At 37.3% G+C, this 23483-nt stretch overlaps 1 pseudogene; it reads left to right on the forward strand.

Moving 5' to 3' along the window:
* The window catches only part of LOC128106587 (integrin alpha-6-like), a 34306-nt pseudogene extending 24745 nt beyond the window's left edge, over window positions 1-9561 (forward strand).
* Window positions 9562-23483: the final 13922 nt, after the last annotated feature.

Consider the following 23483-nt stretch of genomic DNA (forward strand, 5'->3'; position numbering starts at 1 on the left):
CCGGTGAACCTTTTGTAAGAATTGATACATGATGCTATGTATTCGACAACATTCATGAAATCTTGTAGGTAAGAGTGAACATAACTTCATCATTATTAAACACACACACACACACACACACACACACACACACACACACACACCACATTAATTTGAAGTGACTAAGAGATTATGGAATGTAATTCTTATAAAACAGTAAAGGCATCATGCAAAAGAATGAACAGAGTTATTGAAGGGATGGAAGCAAAACCAGTCTTTTACAATATATTGTATATATACACTTTGTAAGCAAAGAAAATTCTGAATATAAACATTCTGTATTGTTTGTCCAGACCCTGGTTGATTCCAAGTATAACTCTACCAGTCTTTCAGAGAATTATAACCAGTCTTTCTTAGACTCTTAAAACAATAAAGAAAAAAAAGAAAGAACAAAAAAAAAAAAACAGGAGGATCATTCCAAAAGCAAGTATTACTCCAATACACAAACAGGTGAAGATACAATAAACAACATAACTGCTGATCAATATCCCTAGTGAACACACATATTTTGAAGTTTTGTTCTCTATTATATATGGTACTTACCCAAACCATTAACAAGTAATGTATTTTCATTTGAATCACACTTATTCATCACACCCTTTTCAAATTTTATTAGTTATATTCTCACTTTATTTTTCTTAATATATGTGGTTTACATGTATATGCTTACCTTTATGACATAGTTCTCTAAATGTATTCTGTATAAAGAATCATTTTCTTCATAATTTTTCTAGAACAAAAATATATTAACAATACAAATACTTGTTTTTCATACTTACCTTGTATATACTGGCTCAGTATTTATTATTTCTTGCATAAGACTTTTCAAAAAGTAAAGCATAAAACACATAACAATGCTTCCACAGATTTTTGTCCATTATATGGTCATGGGCCATTACAATTTTTATATCTGAGTGTAAATTATGCTTTAGAAATGCAATTGATAGACTATATTCATTCTGTGATAATTTTTCTTTTTATTTCTTTTTTTTTTATTAATTTATTTTGCAATACAATTCAGTTCTACATATCAGCCACGGATTCCCTTGTTCTCCCCCCTCCCGTCCCCCTCACCTTCTCCCCAACCCCCCCCCCCATTCCCATCTCCTCCAGGGCAAAGCCTTCCCCACAGACTGAGGTCAACCTGGTAGACTCAGTCCAGGTAGGTCTAGTCCCCTCCTCCCAGGCCGAGCCAAACAATCCTGCATAGGCCCCAGGTTTCAAACAGCCAACTCATGCAATGAGCACAAGATCTGGTCCCACTGCCTGGATGCCTCCCAAACAGATCAAGCCAATCAACTGTCTCATCCATTCAGAGGGCCTGATCCAGTGGGGACCCCTCAGCCATTGCTTCATAGTTCATGTGTTTCCATTCATTTGGCTATTTGTCCCTGTGCTTTATCCAACCTTGGTCTCAACAATTCTCGCTCATATAAACCCTCCTCATTCTCGCTAATTGGACTCCCAGAGATCCACCCGGGGCCTAGTCATGGATCTCTGCATCCAGATCCCTCAGTAGTTGGATGAGGTTTCTAGCACAACAATTAGGGTGTTTGGCCATCCCATCACCAGAGTAGGTCAGTTCGGGCTGTCTCTCGACCACTGCCAGCAGTCTGTTGTGTGGGTATCTTTGTGGATTTCTGTGGGCCTCTCTAGCACTTTGCTTCTTCCTATTCTCATGTGGTCTTTATTTACCATGGTCTCCTATTCCTTGTTCTCCCTCTCTGTTGTTGATCCAGCTGGAATCTCCCGCTCCCCCAAGCTCTCTTTCCCTCAACCCTCGCCTTTCATTACCGCCACTCATGTCCAGGCTGTTCATGTAGATCTCATTCCATTTCTCTGTCATTGGGTGATCCCTGTGTCTTTCTTGGGGTCCTGTTTTCCAGGTAGCCTCCCTGGTGATGTGAGTAGCAGACAAGTCATCCTTGTTTCACGTCTAGTATCTTGCTATGAGCGAGTACATACCATGTTTGTCTTTCTGAGTCTGGGTTACCTCACTCAGGATGATTTTTTCTAGATCCATCCATTTGTCTGTAAACCTCATGATGCCATTGTTTTTCTCTGCTGAGTAGTATTCCATTGTGTATATGTACCACATTTTGTTTATCCATTCTTCAGTTGAAGGGCATCTGGGTTGTTTCCATGTTCTGGCTATTACAAACAATGCTGATATGAACATAACTGAACAAGTGCTCTTATGGTGTGGTTGAGCATTTCTTGGGTATATGCCCAAGAGTGGTATAGCTGGATCTTGGGGGAGATTGATTCCCAATTTTCTAAGAAAGCGCCATATTGATTTCCAAAGTGGTTGTACAAGCTTGCATTCCCACCAGCAGTGGAGGAGAGTTCCCCTAGCTCCACATCCTCTCCAGCATAAGGTGTCTTCAGTGTTTTTGATCTTAGCCATTCTGACAGGCGTAAGGTGGTATCTCAGAGTTGTTTTGATGTTGAGCAGTTCCTTAAATGTCTTTCGGCCATTTGAGTTTCCTCTGTTGAGAATTCTCTGTTTAGCTCTATAGCCCATTTCTTAATTGGACTGTTGGGCATTTTGATGTCTAATTTCTTGAATTCCTTATATATTCTGGATATCAGTCCTCTGTCAGATGTGGGGTTGGTGAAGATCTTTTCCAATTCTGTAGGCTGTCGCTTTGCCTTGTTGACCGTATCCTTTGCTCTACAAAAGCTTCTCAGTTTCAAGAGGTCCCATTGATTGATTGTTTGTCTCAGAGTCTGTGCTACTGGTGTTCTATTTAGGAAGTAGTCTCCTATGCCAATGCGTTCAAGACTACTTCCTACTTTCTCTTCTAGCAGGTTCAGAGTAGCTGGATTTATGTTGAGGTCCTTGATCCACTTGGACTTAAGTTTTGTGCACGGTGATAGATATGGATCTATTTGCAGCCTTCTACATGTTGATATCCAGTTTTGCCAGCACCATTTGTTGAAGATGCTTTCTTTTTTCCATTGTGCACTTTTGGCTTCTTTGTCAAAAATTATATGTTCATAGGTGTGTGGATTAATGTCAGGGTCTTCAATTCGATTCCATTGGTCCACATGTCGGTTTTTATGCCAGTACCAAGCTGTTTTTATTACTGTAGCTCTATAGTAGAGCTTGAAGTCAGGGATCGTGATGCCTCCAGAAGTTGTGTTATTGTACAGGATTCCTTTGGCTATCCTGGGTTTTTTGTTTTTCCATATGAAGTTGAGTATTATTTTTTCCAGGTCTGTGAAGAATTGTGTTGGTATTTTGATGGGGATTGCATTGAATCTGTAGATTGCTTTTGGTAGGATTGCCATTTTTACTATGTTAGTCCTGCCTGTCCATGAGCATGAGAGATCTTTCCATTTTCTGACATCTTCTTCAATTTCTTTTTTCAGGGACTTAAAGTTCTTGTCATATAGGTCCTTCACTTGCTTGGTTAGTGTTACCCCAAGGTATTTTATGTCGTTTGTGGCTATAGTAAAGGGTGATGTATCTCTGATTTCCTTCTCCGCTTCTTTGTCCATTGTATATAGGAGGGCTACTGATTTTTTTGAGTTGATCTTGTATCCTGCTATGTTGCTGAAGGTGTTTATAAGCTGTATCAGTTCCTTGGTGGAATCTTTGGGGTCGCTCAAGTATACTATCATGTCATCTGCAAATAGGGAAAGCTTGACTTCTTCCTTTCCAATTTGTATCCCCTTAATCTCCTTATGTTGTCTTATTGCTCTGGCTAGAACTTCAAGTACTATATTGAATAAGTATGGGGAGAGTGGACAGCCTTGCCTCGTTCCTGATTTTAGTGGAATTGCTTTGAGTTTCTCTCCATTTAATTTGATGTTGGCTGTTGGCTTGCTGTAAATTGCCTTTATTATGTTTAGGTATGTTCCCTGTATTCCTGATCGCTCCAATACCTTTATCATGAAGGGGTGTTGGATTTTGTCAAATGCCTTTTCTGCATCCAGTGAGATGATCATATGGTTTTTTTCTTTGAGTTTGTTTATATGGTGTATTACATTGACGGACTTTCGTATGTTGAACCACCCTTGCATCCCTGGAATGAATCCTACTTGATCATGGTGGATAATTGTTTTGATGTGTTCTTGGAGTCTGTTTGCCAGTATTTTATTGAGTATTTTTGCATCAATGTTCATGAGGGAGATCGGTCTGTAGTTCTCTTTCTTTGTTGTATCCTTGTTTGGTTTAGGAATTAGGGTAATTGTAGCCTCGTAGAAGGAGTTTGGTAATGTTCCTTCTGTTTCTATTGTGTGGAACAATTTAGAGAGTATTGGTATTAACTCTTCTTTGAAGATCTGGTAGAATTCTGCGCTGAAACCATCTGGTCCTGGGCTTTTTTTGGTTGGGAGACTTTTAATGACTGTTTCTATTTCGTTAGGGGTTATTGGACTATTTAAATAGTTTATCTGGTCTTGATTTAACTTAGGTATGTGGTACCTATCCAGAAAGTTATCCTTTTCTTTTAGGTTTTCCAGTTTTGTCGAATAGAGGTTTTTGAAGTATGACCTGATAATTCTCTGGATTTCCTCAATGTCTGTTGTTATGTCCCCCTTTTCATTTCTGATTTTGTTGATTTGGATGCTCTCTCTCTGTCTTTTGGTTAGTTTGGATAAGGGCTTGTCTATCTTGTTGATTTTCTCAAAGAACCAACTCTTTGTTTCATTAATTTTTTGTATTGTTCTCTTTGTTTCTATTTTATTGATTTCAGCTCTCACTTTGATAATTTCTTGGCGTCTATTTTTCCTGGGAGACTGTGCTTCTTCTTGTTCTAGAGCTTTCAGGTATGCTGTTAAGTCTCTAGTGTGAGATTTCTCCAACTTATTTATGTGGGCATTTAGTGCTATGAATTTCCCTCTTAGTACTGCTTTCATAGTGTCCCATAAATTTGGATATGTGGTGTCTTCATTTTCATTGATCTCTAGGAAGTCTTTAATTTCTTTCTTTATTTCTTCCTTAACCCATTGGTGATTCAGTTGGGAATTATTCAGTTTCCATGAGATTGCAGGTTTTCTGTAGTTTTTGTTGTTGTTGAAATCCAACTTTAGACCATGGTGGTCTGATAGAACACAGGAGGTTATTCCAATTGTTTTGTATCTGTTTAGATTTGTTTTGTGGCCAAGTATGTGGTCAATTTTAGAGAAGGTTCCATGGGGTGCTGAGAAGAAGGTATATTCTTTTTTGTTAGGATGGAATGTTCTGGAGATATCGATTAAGTCCATTTGAGTCATGACATCAGTTAAGTCCTTTATTTCTCTGTTAAGTTTCAATTTGGGAGATCTGTCCAGTGGTGAAAGTGGGGTGTTGAGGTCTCCCACTATTAATGTGTGGGGTTTTATATGTGATTTAAGCTTTAGTAATGTTTCTTTTACATATGTGGGTGCCCTTGTGTTTGGGGCATAAATATTCAGAATTGAGACTTCATCTTGGTGGATCTTTCCTGTGATGAGTATGTAATGCCCTTCTTGATCTCTTTTGATTGATTTTAGTTTGAAGTCTATTTTGCTGGATATCAGGATGGCTACACCCGCTTGTTTCTTAAGACCGTTTGATTGGAAAGTCTTTTCCCAGCCTTTTATTTTTAGGTAGTGTCTATCTTTGAATTTGAGATGTGTTTCTTGTATGCAGCAGAAAGATGGGTCCTGCTTTTGTATCCATTCTGTAAGCCTATGTCTTTTTATAGGTGAATTAAGTCCATTGATATTGAGGGAAATTAATGACCAGTGATTGTTCATTCCTGTTATTTTTTGGTGGTGATGTGTGGGTACTTCTATACGTTGGGGTTTACTGCTGTGGCTTTATCTGTTGCCTGTGTTTTCGAGGGTGTATCTGACTTCCTTAGGTTGGAATTTTCCTTCTAGTGCTTTCTGTAGGGCTGGGTTTGTGGATAAGTATTGTTTAAATCTGGCTTTGTCATGGAATGTCTTGTTCACTCCATCTATGGTGATTGAAAGTTTTGCTGGGTATATTAGTCTAGGTTGACATCCATGGTCTCTTAGTGTCTGCATTACATCTGTCCAGGTTCTTCTGGCTTTCAAAGTCTCCATTGAGAAATCGGGTGTTATTCTGATGGGTTTGCCTTTATATGTCACTTGGCCTTTTTCCTTTGCTGCTCTTAATATTCTTTCTTTATTCTGTACGTTTAGTTGTTTAACTATTATGTGGCGAGGGGACTTTTTTTGGGGGTCTAGTCTGTTTGGTGTTCTATAAGCTTCTTGTATCTTCATAGGCATTTCCTTCTTTAAGTTGGGAAAGTTTTCTTCTATGATCTTGCTGAATATATTTTCTGTGCCCTTGAGTTGGTATTCTTCTCCTTCTTCGACCCCTATTATTCTTAGGTTTGGTCTTTTCATGGTGTCCCAAATTTCTTGGACATTTTGGTTCATGACTTTGTTGGCTTTAGTGTTTTCTTTGACTGATGAATGTATTTCTTCTACTGTATCTTCAACGCTAGAGATCCTCTCTTCCATCTCTTGCATTCTGTTGATTATAATTGCATCTGAAGTTCCCAATTGTTTTCTCAGATTTTCTATTTCCAGCATTCCCTCTGTTTGTGTCTTCTTCATTTTTTCTATTTCCCTTTTCAGGTCTTGGACTGTTTCCTTCATTTGTTTCATTGATTTTTCTTGATTTTCTCTCAGTATTTTATTGTTTTCTTCCAGGACTTTATTGATTTCTTCTAATTTGTTTGCCCTTTCCTCTAGTTGTTTACAGCGTTCTTCACATTTTTTTGTCTTTTCCTCTACGCAAGCCTCTAGCTTCTTCATGATGTCATTCATAAGGCTGTTTTCTTCTGCTTCTTCCAATTTCTGATGTTCAGGTCTAGGTGTTGGAGGAGGGCTAGGGCCAGTTGATGCTGTATTGCTATTCATTTTGTTGTATATATTTCTGCCTTGACGTCTGCCCATCTCCTTGTGGTTCGTTCTTGGCCTTATCCGCACACTTGGTTCAGACAGACCAGTGTTCCAAAAGGGAAGTCAGTGTTCCAAAAGGGAAGTCCGGAGCAAGATGGGAGCTGGGGGCCGGCCTCTGAGTCTCAGGAAGAGGCTTGGGGCTCAGGCGGATGGGCGTGGGGGCAGGGCGTGGAGACTGCAGGGCCTGCCAGGGGTCTTGGAGAAGGGGATCCTTCCCGGTGGGGTAGCAGGGAACCTGCCTGGTGGCCAGAACCTGGGGCCGAGTTGGGCAGGTCTTCCCTTGAGTGGCTGGTGCCCAGGGATGGGGTCTGGGGCAAGGAAGGGTACTCACGAGTGTTCCTAAAGGGACGTCCGGAGCAAGATCGCTTTTATCTTTGTGTGTACATCTAAAGCCATGTTGTGGTTTCCCAGCTCACCCAGGTTCTCTGCTCAGCTCCCTGCAGCAAGACTCACAGCACTGCACACAAAACTGCTGGCACCAGTTTCTCCTCCCATTCTGTGATAATTTTAATTCTATAAGTGTAATTCTTTTTCTAAAGTTAGAACTGTTTCTAATATGAACATACTGACTCAAGTCACCCATCTAAAATTTGTAAAGCATAAGGAGCCTCTATTCGTTGAACTCTGATATCTTAGTTTTGAGCATCCTTAAGGAATCTTCAAATTAATTAATGCCTGCAGGGTTTTAAAAAAATCTGTTCATGGAGTATGTTTTTCAAGAAGCTGTTCTTTAAATGTTCCTGTGAGGTATTATATTTTAGTCTTGCTTTTGTGCTTCAAATTTATAAATATTAGTCTTATATGCAAACAAGTATATAAACTATTCATTTTGATTTTTCATCAAAATTGTAAGTTTTTTATCAACTGCCAATTTATGTAAAGTTTGAGTCTACGTTGTACTGTTCTACAATTCAATCATGAATCTATGTTTCAGTTAATTGCAGATGGTGTTAAATCTATATCATTATTTTTAGTATTTGTATTTATGTCACTTTGCTTGAGATTGGTCTAGTTACTCTCTTGTAAATGGCAAATAATTAGAATTCTCCAAAGACACTGGAAGAGGCTAATCAATATTACCAAGATATGATGCATAATAACCTTCAGATCTGATTTTTAAGGTAACTCAAAAATCTAATAAGGCATGTTATACTTTCATATTAAAATGCTGCAAGCATATATTTGATATATTTGAATTGTAATAGAAAGAACCTGATATTTGTTTTCTCAAGAAAGAGGAAACTTCATAGCTGTTAGGTTTCCTCTATTGTCTCTTCCTCTCTTGAATTGAATTTAACTTAGAATATTACAGATTAACAGAAAAGACGATATGGATGGTGGAGACTGGAGTTTCTGTGATGGCCAATTGAGAGGCCATGAAAAGTTTGGCTCTTGTCAGCAAGGGGTAGCAGCCACTTTCACTAAAGACTTCCATTACATTGTGTTTGGAGCCCTGGATACTTACAACTGGAAAGGGATTGTTCATGTAGAGCAAAAGAATAACACTTTTTTTTGACATGAACATCTTTGAAGATGGGCCCTATGAAGTTGGTGGAGAGACTGACCATGATCAAAGTCTTGTTCCTGTTCCTGCAAACAGTTGTCTAGGCTTTTCATTGGACTCAGGGATGTTTCTAAAGGTGACATCACTTTTGTATCTAGTACTCCAAGAGCCAAACACAGTGGGGCTGTAGTTTTGCTAAAAAAGAGACATGAAGTGCGCCCATCTTCTCCCTTTGATGGAGAAGGCATGGCTTCCTCATTTAGCTATGATGTGGCAGTGGTAGACCTCAATGCAGATGGGTGGCAAGACATAGTGATTGGAGCCCAACAGTATTTTGACAGGGATAGTGAAGTTGGGAGTCTTGTATGTCTACATTAACCAGCATGGCAGATGGAGTGATCTTAATGGGACCAAAGATTCTGTTTGGAATTTCAGTAAAAAATATTGGAGATATTAATCAAGATGGCTATCCAGATATTGCTGTCGGAGCTCCCTATGATGATCTGGGGAAGGTTTTTATCTATCATGGATTCCCAACTGGCATAAATACCAAACCAACACAGGTTCTTGAGGGTACGTCACTTTACTTTGGCTATTCAATCATTGGGAACTTGGACCTGGATAGGAATTCCTACCTTGATGTTGCTGTTGGCTCTCTCTCAGACTCAGTTACTATTTTCAAATTATGGCCAGTGATTAACATTATGAAAACTATCACAGTGACTCTTAACAGAATTGACCTCCTCCAGAAATCCCTGTGTGGGTCACCTAGCAGGATATCCCTCAACGTTAAAGCCTGTTTTGAATATACTGCAAGACCCTCTGGTTATAATCCTCCAATATCGATTTTGGGTATAGTTGAAGCTTTCCTATACCTTTGGGTATAGGAAAGAAGAAATTCTGGGTTGTCGTCATGAGTTCAGTTTCAAAACCAAGGTTCTGAGCCGAAATATACTCAGGAGCTAACTCTGAACAGGCAGAATCAGCCGGCGTGCATAGAGAATACCCTTTGGCTGCAGGAAAACATTAAAGACAAGCTGCATCCTATCCCCATCACTGCTTCTGTAGAGATCCAGGAGATGCCAGCCCACCATCCAGGGAGCAGCATGTAACCGCAAACAGATAAAGCCAAGTATGGTGATATTTTATTTGTATTAAAATGTTATTTGTATGTTAATAAATAAAGTTGCCCGGGGGTCAGAGCTATTAGCAAGCCATAGGAAACCAGGGCAGTGGTAGCGTACGCTTGTAATTCCAGCACTTGGTAGGCAGAGCTGGGTAAGTCTCTGTGTGTTCAGGGATACAGCCATTATTGGATACACATGCCTTTAATCTTAATACCAATCATGGAAAACCTGGAGGCCTATACAGACAGGCCGTGAGGAGGCGGTCATGTGGTTGGGTTCACAACCAATGAGAAGGCAGGACAGGAACTCTATATAAAGACTTTAACACAGGGGTAGCTCTGGTTCGGAGAGGTAGGACCACCGCAGAAGGAAGGGTAAGGTTTTAGCTCTTAGCTCTGACCTCTTGGCTTTCTTCTTTGCATTGGTTCTGTGTTTATTATTTAATAAGAAGGTTGGATACATCTACATTTGGCGCCCAACGTGACGAGAATTCATTAAAAACCGCTTGGCTTGGCTTGGCGGCAGGTCCGGTTTCCAGCCTGGGCAGCCCGGCTGCCTAGCTTGGGCCCAGGCCTGACTGACCCGCAGCTGGAACTGCTACAAACAACTCAGACCTGCCCCGCTGAACAGGGCCCCTGCCTGTAAAGCCAAGGCTTGACTCGGCTCAAGCGGCTACACTTTCTCTCTCTCTCTCTCTCTCTCTCTCTCTCTCTCTCTCTCTCTCTCGCTGGATTCACACCTCGAACACCAGGTGGCTGTGAAATTCCCTGGGATTCTACTGTTCTACCCAGACTTGGTAAGTCAATTAACATATCTATTTAAAAGAGAATTTTTTTCTACATTAAAAAAAAAATGGGCTTTATGTGTACATTGGAAGAAAATTGGGCTTTGTTTGAAATTTTAGGCACTCTGACAATGGAACAACTATATGAAAAGATTAATATTGATCGAATTATTCAGTTTATTACTTTTCTTATCCTCATTTTACTATTTAAAAAGATCGTCAACTTAAGTGCCAGGATAACAGTCTTAGAAAAACTTGTTAAACCGGTAAAAATGAATTATAGAGAAATTCAAATTCAGACAGAAGAAATAAATAGTGAAGTTGTTTCAAAATTGGATCGTAAGGTTACAGAAAGAAAGCCAGTTTTCACACAATCACCCTTAATTTATCCAGTAGCCGTACAGCAGCTACCTGATGAAGAGAATGAACAAAATACTTGGGTTCCAGTTGAAATGTTAGACTTACGAAGATTTAAGGAGGCAATAGCATCTTATGGCATGCACTCCCCATATGTAAAGCAAATGTTAAACACCTGGTCAACTTGTAATAGGATTATACCAAAGGACTGGCGGGAATTGGCACAGGCTGTTCTTGAACCCGGACAAAATCTCCAGCGGAAAATGTGGTTCAGTAATGAGGCTAAACATATAGAAAGACAATGGAGGGATAGCGGAATACAAGTCTGCCAGGATCAGCTTATTGGCGAAGGCCAATATGCTTCAGTACAAACACAATGTTCATATGATGTCCAAACCCTAGTTCTATGTAAAACGGCAGCTTTGAATGCATGGGACAGAGTTGAAGAACCAGGAAAAAAAACTGAGTCATTTACAAAGGTTATACAGGGCCCCAAAGAATCTTTCACAGATTTCTTACAAAGATTGACTTCAGCAGTACAAAAAATGGTCCCGAATTCAGAGGCTAGTCAGATAATAATTGAATCTTTAGCCTTTGAGAATGCAAATGCAGCGTGCAAAAGAATAATCAGGCCATTAAAGGCAAGATCTGCACCTTTGGAAGATTGGATTAGAGATACAGTTAATGTAGAGGCTTATGACCATGATGATATGTGGGTAGGAAAAGCAATTTCAAAAGGTTTGAGCAATGTTAGATGTTTTGGATGTGGAAAGCAAGGACATTTGAAAAGGGATTGTAAACAGGTCATTCCTAGAAATAATGTTTATTCAAGGAACACTGGCAACAGAATGCCCCTTCCTTCTGGAGTATGCAGAAGGTGTGGTAAGGGAAAACACTGGACCAACGAATGTAGATCAACAAGGGACAGACAGGGTAACCCTCTGCCTCGAGCTTCGGGAAACTCCCAGAGGGGCTTCAGGCAGGCCCCCACAGTAAATCCAGTTCAAACCTTTCCTGCAGTTGTAGAGGAAACCCCTACTCAAAGCAATTAAATAACCAAATGTCTATTGGAATAAATCATGTTAGTCGAGATGATGAAATAGAGAAAATAGGAAATACAGGAAAAAACATAAAGAAAATTTTTTGGCAAACTTCTATTAATGAACAAAGACCAAAACTAACAATAAAAATAAATGGTGTTTTGTTGTCTGGTCTGGTAGACACAGGTGCTGACATTACCATAATTGCACCAGAATTTTGGCATCCAACTTGGCCTCTTCAGGAGGTAAACATTCAACTCTTAGGAATTGGGACATTATCTAGAGTGAAACAAAGTGTAAGATGGCTTGAATGTATAGGTCCAGAAGGACAGAAAGGAAAATTAAAACCATATATGGCTAACATAGCTATGAACCTGTGGGGTCGAGACTTGTTACAACAATGGAATACTCAGATTAATATCCCTCCAATCTCAGAAACAAATCATAAATTAGTACATGTTTCTGAGAGAAATATTAAAAGATATTATTCTAATGAGTGCTCACCAGCCATCCATGTCATACAAGAACAGGGCACAACAACTGATAATCTTCCAAAAACATTAACAGCTCTACCTTTAAAATGGTCAACAGACAAGCCTGTATGGGTTCAGCAATGGCCTTTAACAACAGAGAAACTCCAGGCTTTACAAGAGCTGGTGGAAGAACAGTTAAATGCTCATCATATTGAAGAATCAACCAGCCCTTGGAATTCTCCTGTATTTGTTATAAAAAAAAAATCTGGTAAATGGAGAATGGTAACAGACCTTAGAGCAATTAACAAAGTAATTCAGCCAATGGGCTCTTTACAATCTGGAATTCCTTTACCTACTCTGTTACCAAAAGGCTGGCCTCTCATAGTTATTGATTTAAAAGACTGTTTCTTTTCAATACCCTTACAAGAAAAAGACAGAGAAAGATTTGCTTTCACAGTGCCTACTTATAATAATTCTCAACCGGTTAAAAGATTTCAATGGAGGGTTCTCCCACAGGGAATGTTGAATAGCCCAACTTTGTGCCAATATTTTGTAAAACAGCCATTAGAAGTGGTACGTAAAAAATTTCCTAAATCCATAATTTATCATTATATGGATGACATTTTATTAGCTGATTCAAATGCAGATACTTTAGAAAGAATGTTTGAAAAAGTAAAGAAAATTTTGCCTTGCTGGGGATTACAAATTGCTTTAGAAAAGGTACAAAGAGGAGATTCTATTAATTATTTAGGATATAAAATAGAACTTCAAAAAATTAGACCTCAAAAAGTGCAAATTAGGAGAGATCGACTACAGACTCTTAATGACTTTCAAAGATTATTTGGAGACATTTCTCATCTAAGAACTATTGTTGGGGTAAAAAATGATGAAGTGAATAATTTGTTTAAAACCTTAGAAGGTGATAAGGACTTAAATAGTCCAAGAGAATTATCACCTGAAGCTGAGAAAGAATTGGCCTTGGTAGAAAAGAAAGTACATGAAGGGCACGTAGATCGTATTGATCCAAAGCTGGATTGCATTTTGGTTATTTTACCTTCTAGGCATTCCCCAACAGGAATATTAATGCAAAGGGAAGATATTATATTGGAATGGATATTTTTACCAAATAAACCAAATAAAAAATTAAAAAATTATGTGGAAAAAATCTCTGACTTGATTTGGAAAGGAAAATTGAGACTTCGTCAATTAGCAGGAATAGACCCAGCAGAAATTGTCGTACCTTTAACTAAGGAGGACATTGAAAAATTATGGATAGAAAATGAAGCTTGGCAAAAAGCTTGTAGTAATTTTTTGGGAGAAATTAACAGCAAATATCCCAAAAGCAATAGAATTGATCTTATAAAGAGAGCTGATTGGATCTTGCCTCGAATTGTGAGGAAAAAACCCATATCTGGAGTTCGCACATTTTATACAGATGCCAACAAACAAGGAAAGGCAGGTTACAAATCAGAAAATTTAAGTAAAGTGGTTCAAAGTCCTTATAATTCAGTTCAAAAATCAGAATTATATGCTATTCTGTTGGTATTAATGGATTTTTCAGAACCTCTCAATATAGTAACTGACTCTCAGTATGCTGAAAGAGTAGTATTAGATATTGAGACTGCAGAATTTATCCACGATGCTTCAGAATTAACTTCATTATTTATTCAATTACAAGATACAATCAGAAAAAGGAGTCATCCTTTATATATAACTCACATCCGATCCCATACTGGTCTGCCAGGCCCTCTAGCACAAGGCAATGATGAGATTGATAAATTATTGATAGGAAATGTGCTGGAGGCCTCAGAATTTCATAAAAAACATCATGTAAATAGTAAAGGTTTAAAAAAGGATTTTTCCATAACCTGGCAACAAGCCAAAGAAATAGTAAAGAAATGTCCTACTTGTTCCTTCTACAATCAAACACCATTACCAGCAGGATGTAACCCAAAGGGTACTCAGAGGAATGAAATCTGGCAGATGGACGTGTTTCACTTTGCAGAATTTGGAAAACTGAAATATGTACACCACACTATCGATACTTATTCAGGATTTCAATGGGCAACTGCTTTGAGTTCTGAAAAAGCTGATTCTGTAATCACTCATTTGATAGAAGTTATGGCCATTATGGGTATACCTGCACAAATCAAAACTGATAATGCTCCATCATATGTCTCTGTTAAAATGAAACAGTTTTTTGCTTATTATAATATAAACCATGTTACAGGTATACCACATAATCCTACAGGTCAAGCAGTTATAGAAAGATCAAACAGAACTCTAAAGGATATGCTAAATAAACAAAAAGGAGTAACAAAAACCCCCAGAAATAGACTACATAATGCTCTACTAACTTTGAATTTTCTCAATGCCAATGAGAAAGGAACAACAGCTGCAGAGAGACATTGGATAATAGAAAAAACTACAGAATTAAATCAACCTATATACTTTAAGGATGTGCTGACCTCAGAATGGAAACCAGGGTATGTGTTACGTTGGGGACGAGGTTTTGCTTTTATTTCTACAGGAGAAGATAAGCTGTGGGTACCATCAAAATTGATAAAGGTTCGATTTGAACAAGAGAGACCTCTTAATTAGAGGAGGTGATAGTTCATCAACTATCGTAAACATCCAATTTAAACTAACTTACGCCAGTAACACATGCCTTTTCATTTAATCAGATAACTTGTCAAAAAGGAACATCCCCAAAAAACCTTGGGGAAAGGTTTTTGTTTTTGTCTTTTAGGAGAATGAAGGTTAAGGAATTTGAAGAACACTGGACAAATGAGACAACTGAAGAAAAGGAACAAATCATCTATCCTAAGAAACAGAGTGAAATGGCATATGGGTATGTTATCTAAAAAAATTTTATGTCTTCCTAAATGTTTGTTTCTGCTTTTCTTTAAAGATTTAACACTATTTAACTTCTAATAGTCCCAGTTCAATTAAAATTTAAAGCTGACTTTGGAGTTGGAGAATGGCTCTCTCCTTCTTTAAACTCAAGCATGTTGTTAAAAGGAAAATGCAAACTCCCTGTATCATGCCAGAAGAAAAGAGCCATCTTCTGCTATGGGACAGGAGAAAAGCCAAATTAATTAAGGGACTATTCTATTACGAATCTCAACTCTTTGATTCTATTCTGATTCTTTAAACTTTTCTTAAAGTATGAATTTTATATCAAAATTTACAAGATCAATATATATAGATATATATACATTTTAAACTTTGTTAAGATATAAATGGTCATATAGAGTACTAACTAATTCTAAAAAGTCGCATATATAGTCTTTGTGTTCGAGTCTCTTATCAGTTTTTTGCAGGAAATCACGGTTAGGCCTAACATCAACTCAAGTCTCCAGGAAGCAGATGGGGCCCCACAACAACAACAATTCTACGTGGACAATAATAACATCACTAAGCTGACAAACATCATCTACAGATCAGCTTTGAACTACAAAGTGCTCAGAGCAATTTTGAGAAGAGCTAGCTGAGATGATCCAGTCTCAAAGACTACTTGAATAAGGATTTGAGATAAAACCTGAATTTTGGCATTATACACAGACTGGATAACGAAGGATATATTTACCTTTCCTAGAATTTGACAATTAACCTAAAATTTTTCTTTCAGGATAAAGATACCTTCGCCCATACCCAGCAGGAAGCAATTTCAAGAATACAACGCCCACATTCCCAAAGAGGTGGTGTAGGGTGGTTGGTTTTTTTGGTCTTTTAATGGGTTTTGGGTCTGGGATAATTTTCATTGATTAGGGGGGTTGGTTACAAGTTGTTGTCAAGGGTTAGGAAAAAGGCTAAGCAAAGGAGATTAGATTTAAGGTTCTTATAAAAAAAAAGAAAGAAAGAAAAGAAAAATGTAAATGCTTTACATTGGATTGGATTGTTTTATATTGTATACAAATTATATATATTGAAATTGATATTGTTAGAAAATGTTATACATATTTTTCTAATTGTACCGTTCATCTAACAATGTAATGCAATTTTCTGATCCTTGAATGTTATTACCAACTATTAGGATATAAAGAAATGAAAGTTAGTAGTTAGATATTATAATAGAACTTGTAGTTACATTAGGTATGTTTTCAAGATTGAGTAGATATATTTTAGATAGACAGGTTATCTTCAAACCCTTCAGAGATCTACAGAATATGGCATTTAAAATGTTTTAATAACTTAGAAAATTTTTCTTTTTTGTTATGACTATGAGACATGTCGGCTCCTGGCAGTACCAATCTACTTCAGAGAAAATATGGGCATTGAAGAAACTGCATATCGAGTTAACTTTCATTGTGGCAAAAGTTAGCCACCGGACAACAAAGTATCCTCGAATCAACAGGACAAAATGGACAGACAGGACATAAAACAAAGGATTACTGATTCTTGCCAAAACAAGTGTGGTTATGGCTTTATCAAAAGGCATCTTCAGAGGCCAGGACAATATGGCACCATCCCTGAAGTGGCCTTCGCAATTCGAAAAAGGTACAGTGCCCTTTTCTTCGAAGGCAGCTGAACAGGCAGCGGGCCGATGGCCCCTGTTGTGCAATGGAACAGCAGCTGAAACAGTTATTCTTGAAGAGTAACTAAGCTCACGCCTCTCAATAGTAGACTGGCATTTGATAGAGGGATATGGAGAAGAATGGGATGCTGAGATGAAGCCATATATACACAGCCAAGAAGAATGGACAGCTGAATTAAAAAACCATCAACAATTTCCAGAATTTAAAATCCTGAATCATGACATGACACTAGTGGAATTCAGGTGTTTCTGGTACATGGACTACTCTCACTCAATGTGAGGTTGAACTGTTGACCTTGTGTACATCCTACTTCACAAATGAGTCTGTCAGATATGCTAAGCCTATAGGCTGAAGATGATGCCCCAGCACTTCGGAGAAACCTCAGGTGACTGTCCAGACAGCTGTCTGTTTCTGTCAACTCACAAATTTTTTGGAAGTTGCTTATGTGCACTTCCTGTTTTTATTTTTGTTAGCTAATATTATTTCCTTCTTGGGTCTCTGAGGGAGTTGAAGATTAGTTAGTTATAGTTGAAGGTTAGTTAGTTATAATTGAAGATTAATTAGGATACATTTTGGACTTACCAAAATAGGATAGATAATGAGATTATTTTCTCTGAATTTGTCAAATACAAATGGACTAGACATTGTTTAGGTATTTATTACTTGTATATATTGTATATAGTTATTGTACTTTTGTATATAGTTTTTCTTATATTAGTTATAAGCTTTTTCTTTTTTTCCTTTTTATTAAAATAGAAAAGGGGAAATATGGTGATATTTTATTTGTATTAAAATGTTATTTGTATGTTAATAAATAAAGTTCCCCGGGGGTCAGAGCTATTAGCAAGCCATAGGAAACCAGGGCAGTGGTAGCGTATGCTTGTAATTCCAGCACTTGGTAGGCAGAGCTGGGTAAGTCTCTGTGTGTTCAGGGATACAGCCATTATTGGATACACATGCCTTTAATCTTAATACCAATCATGGAAAACCTGGAGGCCTATGCAGACAGGCTGTGAGGAGGTGGTCATGTGGTTGGGTTCACAACCAATGAGAAGGCAGGACAGGAACTCTATATAAAGACTTTAACACAGGGGTAGCTCTGGTTCGGAGAGGTAGGACCACCGCAGGAGGAAGGGTAAGGTTTTAGCTCTTAGCTCTGACCTCTTGGCTTTCTTCTTTGCATTGGTTCTGTGTTTATTATTTAATAAGAAGGTTGGATACATCTACAGCCAAGGAACATGTGGTGACATACAAATTAATAGAATTGGAATGAGTTTAAATGTAAGAGCCAGTCAGTAGTTAGCCTGAGCTAATTGCCAAGCAGTTTTGCTTCTGAGTGATTATAAGCGGCTGTGAGGTCCATGAGGCTGGGCAGGACCAGAGAAAACTTCAGCTACAGAATGTGATCATTCCTTGAGCATAATCTCTTTTTCTGGAGCTGTAGTGGGTATAGTGCTCTCTTCCCTGGGTGGTTAGTCTGTGGAATTCATGGAAGGAACAGCATTATGGCTTGTAGAACATATCAATGAATCTTTTGAAGAAACATCCAGATGGGAAACAAATAAGTCTGTGTTGGCATTTATTGGGGAAACCAATGGAGCAACATTTGAAAACTCCAAGTAAAATAAAATAAAATAGTGTAGAAAACTTCCTGATGGCTGCACTCCATCTGTTTTTGGTTCACTGGATGGCCTTCATGTGTTAACTTAAGCAGTTTTATTGTAACTTTTTTCTTATTTTTCTGATGGTTATAAAGGATGGTAATTGAGAATTTTCCAGAAAACTCTTTCCTCTCCATTATTTTTTATTCATATTAGTTCTTGGTCAGCTACTCCTCTACCATCTGTATGCCTTCAGGAATCTGTCAACCATTCTGTATGTCCACTGTGGATATAGAGTTGATTTATAACTAAGCTGAAATAGCCTTATCTTTATCTCTAGGAAAGCCTGGGTGACTGGAGTTTGATTATTGGCAAAGATAAGTGCAAGAATTATGATGTGAAGTTTAAAGTTTAAAGCTCTCTACTGCTTTCCAAATCAGTTTCTTCACCGATAGTTTTCTCTGAGTCCAATCTGTTAAGTCAGGTTTACTTGATTAATGACAAGAGAGTGTTTACAATCTTCACTTAAACTTCTCCTTTGAACTCCCTTGGAGCTAAGACCCCTCACACAGATTCTGTTGGATCAAGCTGCTCTCCCTGGATGAATAAGGATTCTGAAACCTGTCTGTGAAGAATATTGGATGAGTAGATTATTTTCTGCACTGTCCCTTTATGGGTCATATTGTGTATCTTTAAATGACATACTCTTTGTAATGTCTATTTAATTATTTCAAATACCCTAGCCACAGGGATTTTCCTGTTTACAATACTGGAAGTCAGAAAATTTAAACTATGTAGCTTAGAGCAACAGTTATTTTCCAGATCCAAACATATATCTTCTTACCACATCAGCACTTCTGAAAAAGGGCAAGGGAATGTCCTCTGAGATAGTTATTAAACACTGAATGCTTGAGCTTGAGTATGTTTACTCCATCCTTGCGAGCCAGTTAACCTCCCAAAGATCTAGGTCCTAATATCATTTTGCAGATAAGATTTCAACCAATCAAATTGGAATGACACAGATAATAGTGAAAGCCTACTGCAAACAGTAAAACCTCCTTGCTCACTTCAAATGTAAAGAGTTCAATAATACAATGGGTATTTTAGAAAATTAATTGTTAATGTTCATTCATGAAACACGTTTTCTTAATTAAGTATCCTACCTATAGTTAAATTAATATGATACTAATGATATTTCAAATGAGCCTAGAAATGATTGTCAAATTATTTTACCTCACGTAACATGTAGTATCTTTTACTTTTTAAGTTGTATTTAACATTGGAAATTGTTACACTATTATTTTAGTTCAAGTTTTCATTTTTATATTAATTTTAAAAATATTTTATTTTCAGTTTTATGCATTTATGTTTGTATCAGTGCATATGCACATTAACTCCAGTGACTTTGGAAGTGAGAGTGGTCATATCTTCTGGAGCTGGGATTGCATAGTGTGTTGGGAGTCACTGGACATGGATCCTAGGACCCAAAGTAGCATCCTCCATAGGAACAGTATTTGTTCTTAACTGTTGAAGCATCTCTACAATCCCTATCACTTCCCCACAGAACAAAAAAAAATCTTATGCTAATTGCATCTTACACCTTAAATCAGGAATATTTCATTATGTTACAAAAGTAGAAACAGAAACTGATAGCAGGGATGTTCCCTAAAGCCTTTAAGAAGTCACATTCAATGAATTGCTAAGCTTCAATTTTAATCAGAAGTGAATCTGAAATTGCTACTTTTATGATGGGCTCCTTACAGGTTTCTCTTTTCAGTGACAGCTATACCTCAGTAATCACGCAGCTATTTGCTACCACCATAAAGTTCTTGCTTAGCTGGAATCATGCTGTTTCAATTTTCCAGCACAAAAGCAGATGTAATGTGTCTATTCAGTCATCACGGCAATTCTTGTGAGGACCCCGAGAAAGAGAAAGTAGATAGGATTCAAGGGTGAAACAACACATAGTTTTTATTATTAAATAATAAAAATTATATATATATATATATATATATATATAAATTTTAAATCAATCTCACTCTAATTACCTTTTGAAGGTAGCTGAGAATATTCTTCAGATTTACAGCATAATGGAACCATTGACTGAATTATTAAAATGAGATACCTTTGTGATATTTTCTTTTGAACTGCTGCACTTTAAGGAACTTCTGAATAGCAATGAAACACTAGCCATGCTTTGTACTTGAGAATGCTGAATATTTTTACAAAACTCAGTTTTATATTTATTTATGAAGCTTATTCCAAGTGCCTAAGTGAATTGATTCTAACACATGAAGCAGTGCAATTGGAGAAATTTATATATAAATAAACATGGTGCTATTTCCATCGGTTTACAGTATTTGTAAGTTAGACAATGCAGTTAGGTAGTATAAAGTCTATTCTTAATGCATGGGCATAAAGAAAAGCACCAGAAAGTTTTATGCCAGCATTAGTACTTTCTGGTAAGACTACTATTCTATGACCAGGGAAAGTATCTTGAATAGTTCCAGAATTTGAAACATAGAGATATTTCTATAAACATGCAGTGATCTATGTGTATTACTATGGTCCCATCCAGTTTAACTCTTCTTGTTCATTTTTCATATAGTTTTGTCTAAGCACCTTTTGTACTCTGTAGATTTACCAACATAGGCTGGTTTAATTTTTCTTTCTTGATTGTTCCTTCTTTTCCCTTTATTTTTATCATGCCTATAATTTCTCTATTCTTTCTACATCCTGCAAGTGCCTCCCCCATCCCTTTTGGGATAAAGGAATGGGAAAGAAGCAGTTCAATTTCATGAATGACTATGAACTATATTGATGACATTGAAATAGGAAATAGGATTTCATACATCATTGAACTGTTTATCCATTTAAGAAACATATTTACTTAAAAATAGTTGAAACCTACTGTTGTCATTGAAAACTGACATAACAAAACTGTCTTAGCAAAATAGAGATTGTGGTTATATGTATTGTAAGAAAAGGGAAAATATAAAATTGCTTCCATTTAATATATATGGCTTGGATAGGTCACTGCCTATTCATAGGCTTATTATTTTTAACTGTAACACGAAGATTTTAAATAATTTCTTAACTTGAATATAAAAGTTCACATATGCAAGACTAATTTTTTAATCTAAAAATAAATAATTTAATGATTTAATAGTATTTACCAACTTTTTAACATTTAACCATTTAATGATACATAGTAATAGAAAAGTTTCGCCATCAACCCAGTTCAGAGGCATTCTTGTTTTTTTTAATTTTATAATTAATTTAATTTTACATATCAGTCACAGATTCTCCTGTCCTCCCTCCTCCCACCCCACCCTCGCCCTCCCCCCAATCCACCCCCCATTCCCACCTCCTCCAAGGCAAGGACTCCCCTGGGGATTCAGCTCAGCCTAGTAGATTAAGTTGAGGCAGGTCCAGTCCCCTCCTCCCTTCACCTAGGCTGAGCAAAGTGTTTCAGCATAGGCCCTAGGTTCCAAAAAGCCAGCTCATGCACTAAGGACAGGTCCTGATCCTACTGCCTGAGGGCCTCCTAAATAGTTCAAGCTAATCAACTGTCTCACTTATCCAGAGGGCCTAATCCAGTTCCATGGGGGCTACTTAGCTATTGGTTCATAGTTCATGTGTTTCCACTAGTTTGGCAGAGATCCATGGCCAAGCCCCAGGTGGAACTCCATGAGTCCAATTGGCGAGAGAGAGGAAGGATTATATGAGTAAGAGATATTGAGACCATGATTGGAAAAAGCACAAGACTACTTTTAATATGAATTATTAAGTAACATCAGATAATAAAGAAGAGTTTTGGTTGCCTGAAACAGACACATGAAACCCAGAAGTCTACCCATTGCTGTCCCTGTGAATCAATATACATAGGTACCATATAAGTGAATAAAAATTAGTCAATGTGGTAAATGAAGAAACAAATAAATGATGTATACAGACACCTAAAATTCATCAGTTAAAATAAATATTTAAGTGGAAAACTACAATCATTGAAGTATTGAAAACTATAGTGTGAGTTGTTTATTTTCTTGCTTAATTATCAAAATAAGTGACATTAGAAAAAGTTAACATTGATAGGTGTGTGAAGAAGAGAACTCATGTTGGAAATTTTTATTTAAAATATGTATGCATAATTATACACCAGGTTATTTCAATATGTGTATTTCAGGTATACAGTTAATAGTATGATTCTTTATGATGTTTTTGGATATCCTTACTGTTATTTTACCCTCTGTCCTTATTATTCTATATTTATCTCACTTTCTTTCCAAAATTATAGCCCCTCATTATTCCCATTTCCTGTCAAATTACTTGTACAATGCCAATCCCATCAGTATTGCCCCATTCCCAATTCCTCAATGGTCTCAGGAATCATTATTGAAGAGGGGACAGAAAGATTTTAAGAGACAGGGGAACAAAGAGTTTGCTGTGTCCTCTTGTCCCCAAAATAATGTCAGAAAGTATATCCCTGAAGTCTTTCCATCATGATACACTAAACTTGAACTGAACAATAGACATGCTGACCTAGAATTGGTGGAGTTGGACCAGCTTGGGAAGGATGATTTAAGAGCTCATAGTGCCTCAGCCCTACACAAATGAAAGCAAGCAACTAAGGTATGCTGAGAGAGGAAAGAAATGAATTTCCCCAGAGAAGAGCATAGCGATCAATTATCCAATACCAAATGGCCAGTATGAAAAACATACATACAAGTAACATTATAAAGAGTGAGCAGGACATTTTGTCTAGTTATATGACTCTGTGTGTGTGTGTATGTATATATGTGTGTGTGTATGTATATATTTATATATATATATATTATATGTATATAACAAAATTTAATGATAGGAGGTCGATAAAAAGGTCTTGAATTTGAATGAGTACAAAGAGAGATATATATGGAAGGGTGTGATGGAGGAATAGTAAAGGGGAAGCCTAATTATATTACATTTTCAAAAATGAAGAAAATACAACAAACAAACAAATAAAAAGAAACAAAGAGCACAAACTGACATGCTAATAAAAGGTGTAAACCTGTTCTAATGCTTCATAAGGTAATTCAAAATTACATTAACGTATAACTCAAATGAACTACATC

The sequence above is a fragment of the Peromyscus californicus genome, unplaced genomic scaffold, assembly GCF_007827085.1.
Source record: "Peromyscus californicus insignis strain IS unplaced genomic scaffold, ASM782708v3 Scaffold_9__1_contigs__length_137607984, whole genome shotgun sequence".
In the NCBI taxonomy this organism is placed as follows: Eukaryota; Metazoa; Chordata; class Mammalia; order Rodentia; family Cricetidae; genus Peromyscus; species Peromyscus californicus.